This window comes from Biomphalaria glabrata, chromosome 1 (genome assembly GCF_947242115.1).
Source record: "Biomphalaria glabrata chromosome 1, xgBioGlab47.1, whole genome shotgun sequence".
Classification (NCBI taxonomy): Eukaryota; Metazoa; Mollusca; class Gastropoda; family Planorbidae; genus Biomphalaria; species Biomphalaria glabrata.
The window spans coordinates 9,304,965-9,316,441 of NC_074711.1; the positions used below are offsets into that span (position 1 = coordinate 9,304,965).

General features: G+C 33.1%; 1 long non-coding RNA gene across 7 annotated transcripts; it reads left to right on the plus strand.

Annotated features, from left to right (window-relative positions):
* The first annotated feature begins 6,008 nt into the window (after window positions 1–6,008).
* On the plus strand, window positions 6,009–11,477 carry LOC129924615 (uncharacterized). 7 transcript variants are annotated; one of them, XR_008776622.1, is made up of 5 exons: window positions 6,917–7,161; window positions 7,437–7,589; window positions 8,747–8,872; window positions 9,218–9,286; window positions 9,645–11,477. It is a non-coding gene; the product is annotated as an uncharacterized LOC129924615 (long non-coding RNA). The 7 variants fall into 7 exon arrangements; XR_008776623.1 differs by lacking the exon at window positions 6,917–7,161 and adding an exon at window positions 7,184–7,295; XR_008776626.1 differs by lacking the exons at window positions 6,917–7,161; window positions 7,437–7,589 and adding an exon at window positions 6,009–6,626 and having other exon boundaries at window positions 9,645–11,476.

The following is an 11,477-nucleotide window of genomic DNA, read 5'->3' on the forward strand; positions in this document are numbered from 1 at the left end:
ACCCCCTCTTTTTCTGTGTCTCCTTTTCTATTATATGCCTTCATCTTAGCACTGCATTGAAGAAAAAGCAAAGGAATAAATCGATGTTGATTACAAGGGTCTCCATATCTCATAGCTCAGGGCCCTGTCAAGTGTAAATCCATCCAGATTTACGTACAAAAATAAAATGTCATTGAGTGCTCATAAGATTGTCATTGTTGATAGTTTGTATTTCATAGTTTCTGATATTTGTGTTGAAGATATTTCAACCCGTCTGGGTGGATCCCTTTAGGGTAAACATCTTAAATTGTATGAAAACACAAACTTACATTGTAAGGTTATTTTTGTTTTATTTTTTCTAAAGTTGTAACAGCCTGAATGTAAATGTTTTCATCTTTTTTTTTAGATACACCTGCCCAATGTGCTCTGCGACAGGGACCAAAGCCCACACGGTCAAGTACTGCCCTCTCAACGATGGTCTTGGCACAGTGGACTACATTGTGAAAACTCCCATTGGGAGAAAAAGATTCTAATGCAACCTAACAGTGTAAATTGGCCACTGTCAGTCATTAAGTGATATTATTTGTTTAAATGTATAGGATCAAATTGTATATACAATATAGACTGATTTGATAGTCTGCCTTGATATATTATTTATACATTACCTCAAAGCATTTAAAAAAAATGTTCTCAAATTGTTTTAAATATACACTTGAACCAACTTATGTAGACATAAATTATAAATGTTATTTAAATCTTTTTATTTAAGGTAGATTTTACTATTTTCTTCCCCATTCAATTAAAAAAATTGCTAATTAAAACTTTATTCATTGCACATCATTAATTCTCCCCTGCTAATAATAGTGTAATTGATCTCATGATTTACTGATACAACTACATAGATCTATCTATGGTACTTTCTAATAAATATTTTCTTAAAATAAAAAGAACTTGTCTTTCTTTTTTAAATAGCTGTCTTGTACCTATTTTATTATGTGTTATATATTTTATTACATGTTTTATATGATGAAATGACTTCTCTGAACAATGGGATATAATTGGTATTTACATCTGGTCTGTGAACATAAAAACAAATCAAATAAAACCCCAGAAGGGTGCTAGCAGTGTGACCAAACCAAGGTTTATGGAGGAGATGGACATCAAGGGGATAAAAAAAAAAGTACAAATTAATGACAGGTTTAATTGGGAATATTTAACAAAAATTTGAGTAGAGATTAGGGTCGGGGGGGGGGATACACCATGTGACATCACATGCACCATTGTAACGCCTCTGCAAAAATACACTTTCTACAATTACCGGTACATCGGGACATTATTAGTAACAACCGTATGGTACTGGTATGTTAAGACAATTATAAAAACAACTGTAATGATAGAATTTCATTAAGAAATTTTGTCTAAGTACCGATACCTGTACTTTTAACCTACTAAACTTGCAAGAACAAGAAATATAGGCCAGCTGGTATATTAACAACTTTATCAAAAGAAACTACAATACCGGTATTCACAAATTCCATTAAGAAACCGGTACTTTTAACTTTTTAACTAGCAAGAAAAAGAAACATAGGCCTATCAGTATATTAACAACTCTAACGTATTAAAATAAACTACAATACCGGTACGGTATACGCAAGGTAGAGTAAATGACTAAATGAAATGCCACAGGAGAGAAGATTTAATTAGCAATTACAATAACACACGAAATTGTTAACTTACTAAATATAGTTGCCGGTACGTAGCTTATTAAAACACTCAGAAAAACACAAAGATAAAGTATGTTTCTTCTTCCCTGGTACCGGTAACCGCAGTTTGAATAATATACCTGTATATATTTTAAAGACCAACTGAAGAGGCTTTGGGGTCTGCCTTATTGATCATTATGGCAATTCGTTGTGATCACAACAGAAACATTCATATAAAAAGAACAGACACAACAGAAAGAGTTCATTGAGTGACTACAGACGTCTTGATTATTTTCATGTTTCCTAGTCAAAGAGTAGCGCTGATATAGTCGGACCGAATACCATGAACGAATAAGGTTTTGTACCGCTACCGGTACCGTTCTTTCGTAGCCTTGATTGATAAGAAGTCGCCCACTTCGCGATGACTTGAGGTAGTTATGACGTAGTAATGTTGTTTTTCAAGATTTTTTTCCGATTTAGTTGAGGCTTCTTTTGTTTAAAAAGTTCGTTTAAATATGGTAGTGTAGTGCGTGTGGTTTTTGATGCTCTTTTTATAAGCGGCGCAACACCTTATTACAACAAGTTATTACATATGATAGCAAATGTTGCATCGTCGAACAGTCAAAATTATTCAAGATCTTCTTATTCAGTTTAAGATGTTAGGTTTGCATATGAAAAAAGCTGATAAGCTATTTTCTTTGCCAGAGTTTTGAGGCGGACTTTCCATGAAAGCTTGTTGTCAACAATGACGCCTAGATGTTTGTATGACTCCACTTGTTGTATGGGTAAGTTATTTATCTGCAGTTACCTTAAGCCTATTTGATTATCTTTTTTTTGATTGTTTGTTTTGTACCGGTAGCTGATGAAGTCCTTTTGGCCCAAACGTCCTTTGTTTTACTTGGTCCCGCAGGGTCACATACATAGATACTGTACCGGGTACTTATAAAGCTGGCCCAAAATCAATAGAAATTCTCTTCATGGCTCAAGAGTTTGGACAAGAAGTAAAAGAAAGATCACTTTTTTATTTCTGCAAATGGGACTAGAGATACCTACGAAAAAAAGGGGGTGAAATTAAATTAATCTTTTGCGCAAATGTTATTGGAATATAGGCTACCTGGTACACCCTCCCTTGGGTTTTACAATTAATAGTTAATTGTACTGTAGTTGAAACATGTAAAATATTAATACTTTAAAAAAAGCCTATCTAAGAGGAAGAATTGTACATTTATAGCCATATCTATCAATACTGTAAGATTTATTTCCCTTAATCAATATAATTGTTATAATATAATTAATTGTTTAATATTTCTATTGATTCATGTTTTGTAATGGACAAAGTTTCAACTTGATCCAAGAATAGGAAGTGGGAGAAATATCGTATACAAAATTTGTATTAGACAGACAGACAGAGTTGATACAAGCTTTGAAACATGTGTATTTTTATGTAAAAAAATGTCTTATATATTTAGCTTTAAGACAAACGGTTAGCTTTCAGATTATATAAAGCAGCCTCTGCACCAAAACTTTGCGAGCTACAATATATCGTGAAATCAGATTTTCAATATCTTTTCTAGTTTTTGATATCTAAACAGACGGACGAAAGGACAGACACAATACACACAGCTAATAATGACCTTTCCCCTTTCAGGGGCTGCTTCAAAGCGAAAAAAAAAAAAAAAAGAGAGTACCGAACGTCATTTCACGATACGATACGCAAGAGAGACCAATGGCGTTTCTGTTATATTCAATAACATTTCGGTTAGTGCTAAGAGCCCAATACCCTAGATGTGGACGCCGCTGTAGAGTGTGCCTTCTACTACCGTAGTTTGCATAGAAAACTGACGACTGTATTATAAACGATAGAATGCTGATCAGGGAGAGGCCGAATCGTATCACAGTGGCTCGTGCAGATTGGCTCGTGCTCAACTCGTCTGCCCCGCCTACCTGTCAAGTAGTTATCGAGAGAAGACTTAAACTTGCACAGGTTCTGTTGCTTTAGAGCCAAGTCAGTAGCGAAATCGAATAGCGCGAGCGGTGAGTAGCTGGTAAAGGGTGAGGGTGGTCAGAAGCTGTTTTTTTTTCTTATGTGGGTATTAGGTCTAGTAAAATAAGTTGGAATTGCAACATAAAACAAAAGATCAAGCTTCTACTTACAATGGTAAATTTAAACGTGAGTCTTTCGAAAACAGTCAGAATGAGACGATTTGTGGAGTAACTTTCATGTTGCGGACATTACCAAATTGAGAACACCCACCCCAAGTTTTACTGTTAATCTTAGTATATATAGCAAAATACCACTGACTGATTAAGAGATCTCATCAACTGACCTACGGATTCACGTGAAATTTCGTACATAGGCTCCTTTCATATCATAGGCGCTCACTAAGAACAGGTTTTGACAGATTCGCAACCTGACCACCGCAATTCGCGAAAAAAATGCAAGCTTTTAATATATTTTCGGTTTTACCTAAAGGCAGCAGTATATATATATATATATATATATATATATATATATACATCATGGGCGTAGCCAGGGGGGGGTTTTTGGGGTTCAAACCCCCCCCGAAATGAAATCCCCCCCCCGAAGGGGGAGGAGTCGGAATTTAGTGACTGATTTTTTGCTTTGATTTTGTTTATTTTAGTTGAGATTTTAATACTAAACCATCACTTGCCCCAGCACAACCAAAGGGGTTTTGAGTTTAAAACCCCCTACTAGGGGGGTTCGAGTTTAAAAACCCCTACCAGGGGGGTTCGAGTTTAAAACCCCTACCAGAGGGTTTCGAGTTTAAAAAACCCTACCAGGGGTTTTGACTTTTAAACCCTCTACGTTGGGTTTTTGCAGTTAACTAACCCTCTACTACAAAAGAAAACAAAAAAAAAATGCAAAAGAAAATCCCCTAATTCCAAGAGCACAGTTAAGGAAGATTTTGATTTTAAAACCCCATCTAAAATTTACGATAAACCCCCTCTTCAATATAAAAAAAGCTAATTACGCACTCAAAATGTTATGAGCGTAGCTAAATGGGTTTTGACTCAGTTTTGAGTTTAAACCCCACTTCAGCGGGGTTTGAAGGTAAAAAATACCTCTTTAATAATAAAAAAAAAGCAAATTATACACTCAAAATGTTATGAGTGTAGTCAAAGGGGTTTTGAGTTTAAACTCCCCTCCAGTGGAGTTTGAAGCTAAAAAGTACCTCTACAATATAAATAAAAGCAAATTACTCTCTCTAAAATCTATGAGCGTAGCCAAAGGGGTTTTGAGTTTAACACCCCGCCAGGGGGGTTTGAAGCTAAAAAATACATCTTCATTGTAAGAAAAAAAGTAAATTACGCACTCAAAATGCTATGAGCGTTGCCAAAAGGGGTTTTGGGTTTAAGCCCCCATTCAGAGGGGTTAGATGCTAAAAATACCTCTTCAATATAAAAAAAAAGCAAATTACACACTAAAATTATTTGAGCGTAGCCAATCCAATCGGGGATTTTGAGTTTAAACCCCTCTTCTACAGATGGCCTTTTTTAAAAGTTTAAAACCCCTCCAGATGGTTTCGAGTTTAAGATCCCCCTACAGAGCATTTTGAAATGGAAAACCCCCAACAGATTATTTTGAAGATAAAACTTCTCTTTTCGATATAAAATCTAAAGCAAAATACAGTCACTTAATTCCAAGAGCGTATTCAAGAGAGGTTACACATTTTTACCAGTGGCCGGGCTCCATTAATAAAGTGCAGTGAAAAGCCATCTGCCGAAATTGAAAAACACTAAATATGGCTCAACAAAGATGGCTAAGACAGATTTTAGGAGTCAGTTATAGAGATCGGGTCTAAATCAAGGAAATCCTATGCCGAACTGGGAGTTGACCCCTTAGTAAGATTGTGAGAGAGCGACGCATGAGGTTTGCGGGACATGTTCTCCAACAAAATGAATTACGCATAAGAAGAGTTGCAATGATATCCTAGTACAACTTGACGCCACTCATTCATGGAGGTCCTCATGGCAGGTGGGAAGAGGCTTCAGACATTACCAGTGACAGATTTTTATGGAAACAGCTGGACGTCAAATGCTCCGAACGGCGCGGGAGGATCTAAGTCAGTAAGAATATCACATTAGGTTTTTGAAATAAAACTTTTTAATAGCAGGAAAAAAATCCCCCCCAACCCCCCCCCCCCGAAAAAAAGTCCTGGCTACGCCCATGATACACATCATAAATAGAAACAGCATACAAATTCCGTATTTTTTAAAGCACTTCCTTTCATTTTTCCCAAGTCAACTTATTTTTATACGCCTTACGTCACTTCCTCTTCCTTTTAAATGTGGTCTAAACATGGAACTATACTAATGGAACAACAGCTCCTAGTTTTTACTAGGGGAGTGCCGTCGCGCATCATTTTCACGCATGGTGCAATATGGAGAAATTCAGGAGGATGCAAAAGAAGAAATTTACTCCTCCAGTCACTTGGACTGACCTTCAATGAGAGTAAAACTTTCCTACGCTTTATTTTATTAGATCTCTAAAAACTTCATCCATTTTCTCACAATGTTTTGTGATTTATAAAATTTTCCTGAATAAGGGATCGTCACAAAAGTTATTTTTTTAAGGCCACCCCATTAAAATAGCTGTTTTCAGTACTTTCACATTTGGGTATTTTACAGAAAATCTGGATTTTTTTTTATGTCCATTAAATCATTATCATCTGTCCCGCGTAACTAAATCCTCCACTTTTCCCGGTCACCAATGTTCTTAACAAGAGAGAGAGGCTGGTCCATTATTTGCGTAGTCCAGCCAGCTTTTCTTCTGACAAACCTTTTTTCGTTTATTCTCTTAAAGGATATTTTTTTTAAAGTTAGTCTTACAAAATACAATTCCAAACCAACTCATGCAGTTATCGTCTTTTCACAGTATTGAGGAGTCATCCTTTTTGCCAGCCAGAGTGTTAATTGGCAAAAGTAAAAAATTCATTATTTTATTTTTTTTAGTAAATATTCACAACTATATCTTTTATATAATAATATATTTTTTTAATAATAATATCTTTTATATAGACATGCTTTAATAGATCTAATAAATGATTAACGCGGCCCTACCAATATGGGTATATTAATACTTAAATCTGGGTATTTTAAATTTCGAATGCGCATTTTTGAAAAACCGAACTTATCTATAGATCTCTTATATCTAGAATAATCTACATCTACAACACCCAGACAACACCCAGACTTAGACTATATGGTTAACGCGGCCCTACCAATATGGGTATATTAATACTTAAATCTGGGTATTTTAAATTTCGAATGCGCATTTTTAAAAAACCGAACTTATCTATAGATCTCTTATATCTAGAATAATCTACATCTACAACACCCAGACTTAGACTATATGGTTCTAGATCTATTTAAAAGATATTTTTAAAAAAATAACTCAACAGATCTAATAAAGTCATGATTTCCACTCTATTTTCTCTAGATCTAGACCATACATGAGGTCAATATGAATGTTTATAGATCTAGTCTACGTCTAGATCTATCGATCATGACTATAGTTGACTATAGACTATAGTCTATAGACTGTATTATACTGTAACTGTATTACTAGTATTATATTAGTGTATAGTGACGGTAATTATAGTCACTATAATCAATAGTGTATTGCCTGTAGATCTAGTACCTGTACTAATATTAGTAGATGTAGATTTATAATAATAATACTTTTTAATAGTAGAAAGTAGATTTATAATCTATCAATTCTATCTAATCTAGATCTAAATCTAGACTTCACTTTCACATCACATGATTATTGATACAGACAGTGAATGAAACGAATGCAGTGATTATATTATAGTTTATACTGACTTATAGCTCTACCAGTTGATTATCATCATCTGAGGTCATCTCGAATAATAATCTAGACTAGTATGTCAATGTCTCTATTAAAATAATTAATATCATCAGCCATATATCATTTTAAATATTAAAATAGTAGACATAGATTTCTATATTATAAATAGATAGATTAGATCTATAAAATATAATTTTACAAACTTAGAAATGATTGATTTTATTTTTAATTGATCAGCCTTCTAGACTAGATCTAGCATCTCTAGCTAGACTCTAACCTGTAGTTTGTAGATCTTGGAATTGGATCGAAATTCACCTTCCTAAATTGTCTCTAAAGTCTGTAGCTGATTTGAGAGGCCCAACGAGGCAAGAGTCTATTACTATTAGTACTCTGTCTCTTGATCTATCTAGTAGGCCTACTTGGCTAGTGCATTAGCCTTAGCCATAGTGTAGTCAAATCTTGACAACTAGTCTTCTAGATCTAAGCTTCTAGAATAATTAGATCTAGATCCAGTTTAGATTTAGAATATAAAAGTATTTTACTAGCTAAAATACTAAATCTACTGATCTAAATTCTAGATAGATATATTGATCCAGTTTAGATTTGGAATATAAAAATATTTACTAGCTAAAATTCTAAATCTACTGATCTATACTTAATATTTTAGATATTATATGACATCTACAAAAATTATTATTAAGATATAATTATAGAATCTAGACTAGTTATTTATGTACATAAAATATATAAATAAAAGATAAAATTTATGCAGGCCTAGATCCCATAAATTTATAATTGATCCAGATCTATCAGTAAAGTTACCTTCGATGGGAAGTTTTACCCAATCTAATCTATACAAGACAATTTATAATCCATGCCTCGCCTACACCCCATACATTAAATAATAGTTCCCATTCCATGCCATGCCCAGACCCATGAGTTCATGAAATAATAAATGATGTGGTGTCAAGTTGGATCTATCCCCAGAAATTCAGCACTTTAATATAAAACTCTCATATCTAGTTAATTATTTGCTATGACACTCTGATCAACTTGGACTTGTGTGATACATATATGTTTCTTATCAGATTTAATGAATGAAGTTTTGGTGCATTTTAAGGCTACAAAAGTATCATCAGGTGCATTCTAACCATTGGTATTTTTCCTGGCAACATTTCTATTCTAGTCTGTGATAATTTATAAATTTAAAAAAATGTTTGTAATGTTTCAGTTATTAACAAGTAGAACCATGCCAACCAGTTCTGATGATGTACCAGAATGGCTCAAGGATCATACTTATACTATTTCTACTCTCTGGGCAGACATTAATAATATTGGCATCCATTCAATATTTATTGTAAGTACTACTATACAATTTTTATTTTAGTTATCTAAAAGATGTTTTATGAAGTGTGATTTTCATGGTCAAGCAACATCCAAATATCGGGGATGGAATTTAACATTTTTCTCTAGTTTTTTTTTTTATAACACTCTTAAGCAAATTCATCTTTCATGAATGCCTAATATACTTGGCTGTTGTGCTGGCCATTCCTTTACAATAAACTGTTAGATGAAATTAGGCAAAATTATGTCTGATAATTTGTATGTTTGATACAACAATGTATTCAATTTAATAATATTATTTTTTAATTGTAATGTTTTCAAAAGAAATTAGCCATTATGCCTAATTGTATAATTACAGTTATGTTTGGAAATGCAAGAAAAAGGCATGCATTCCTGACAAGTCAATGATTGGTTGCACCTCTTAAAGGTAAGGTACTGCAATTTTTCCCTATGCACTTTTCTCATAAGCTGAAGTACTTGTATTTTTGAAAAACTAGTTTTCCATGAAAATGTAAATCATAATATATGTTATAGTTGCTTTTAGATGAGTGCAATGTCCATCAAATTAACTGAATATCTGCCTTCACCTTTAGTAATAATTCATAACTATTAAGGTCAGGGCCATGTCTACACATTAACACAGTAGCTCCTTTTAGGTACAGACTATTTTTAGAATAGCAAAATTATATAATTATACTTAATAACATATATACGTTTAGCATGGTCAACACATGTCACACATATTTTTATTTTTTTAAAATCCTTTTATTTATTTTTATAACTAGATAACTTTCTGTTATGAGAAAAGATGAGATTCTTGGACTCCTGCATAGCACCACCAGAAAGGAAAATCCCATCATGTTGCAAAATAAAAGTCTTGGACCAATTTTAATTTAAGATATATATATTATACTGTAAGCTCTATACATATTTATGTATATCCTGTCATTCAGCCAACAGGTTTGGATTTAGTATTTCTTTAAATCTGTTTGATATTGTACTTGAAAACTATTAATCTGAGCCCCATTAAAACAATAGGGAGTGCAGTGAATGAGTGGTAAAGCACTTGGCTTCTGAACTGAGGGTTCCTGGGTTCAATTAAGACTGGGATTTTCAATTTCAGAATTCAAAAGGCTAGGGATACATGGCAATAGTAAGGAATAAGTAAAGGCAGTTTGGGGATCCATGGCTGAATGGTTAAGTCATGGGTTTGAATCTCTGTGAAGACTCGGATTAAATTTTTTTTTAGATTTTTGGGTGCCCCTGAGTCCACCTAACTCTAATGGGTAGCTGACTTTTGTTTTGGAAAGTAAAGATGGTTGGTTGTTGTGCTGGCCACATGATGCACTGGCCAAAGAATCAAATGACCTTAACATCATCGGCCCTATAGATTGTGACGTCTGAAATGGGATTTTTTTTTCAAAAGGTGGTTGGTTGTTGTGCTGGGTACATGACACCCTCGCTAACCATGGGGCACAGAAACTGATAAACTTTATATCATCTGCCCCATAGATTGCAAGATATGTAAGGGAAATTTTACTTTTTTAAAATTAAAATAAGAATCTATCAAAAGTAAACATAAAATATGGTGCATTCTCCTTAAAACTAAAGCCTGGTGCGAAGGTTTAAAATGTTGGCAAAAAAAAGCAACATCATATATATTCTTAATTCCCTTTGCAAAACTTACTGAGAAGAACATGCATGTTGTTCCCTCATAATTTTCTTGACAGAGGAAATCTTGTTTATATTAGATTTGAATTAAGCAAATTAAGAAAAAAATTATAATCATTATTTCAAATGGTTGTATCTAAACCTTATGAATTATTTTTCCGTTATAAGTATATTGAGATTAATGGATAATCATGAAATTGTTAAATAATTGCTGCTATCATTCCATTGACTAAAGAACCATAATTTTTTTTTTTTTTAAATTAATTTCAAAATGATTTTTTTCAAGCATAGAGTTCACATAGATCTTGAGCGAATTTTTTTTTTTTATTTGACTAATGCTTCAATTTTATTGTATCATATTAGTTGTTAATTTTTATTACCCAGAACATTTAAAAAATGAGTACACTATTTTCATGTAATAATGTAACTTGGTATTCACACAATGCTCAAAATACACCATAATCTTTAGGCCATACAGATTTGTATAAATTAACTTGTTTAAATACATTGTAAATGTATATTGTTTGGATAAGAATAAAGTTTTTCTGTAGACAATTATTGTTCAAGATTTGTTGATGCTCCTGCTTAATCAATTATATATACAGGTCATTAGTTTTAACACGTCTGATAATAAATGACAGTACAAGTTAGTGAATGAAAATTTGTCATTATTTCAGCTGCTTTAGTCCTACATCAATGTGAGGTACCAGTACTTTGATTGTGTCATATAACAATTTAAAGCAACATTTTGAAATGAATAGTCTGTAGAATTGACAGTAAATACATTTAAGTGATGGGCTGTGATCTGCTTGAATTGGGAGCTGATCATGTATTGAATTTGTGTTTTTGATCTTTACTTCAAGTAAATGTTAATGAGCAATTAATTTTTAATGAATAAATAATTTAAAAATAAATACAAAAGAACCATAAACATCTACTTTAGTTTA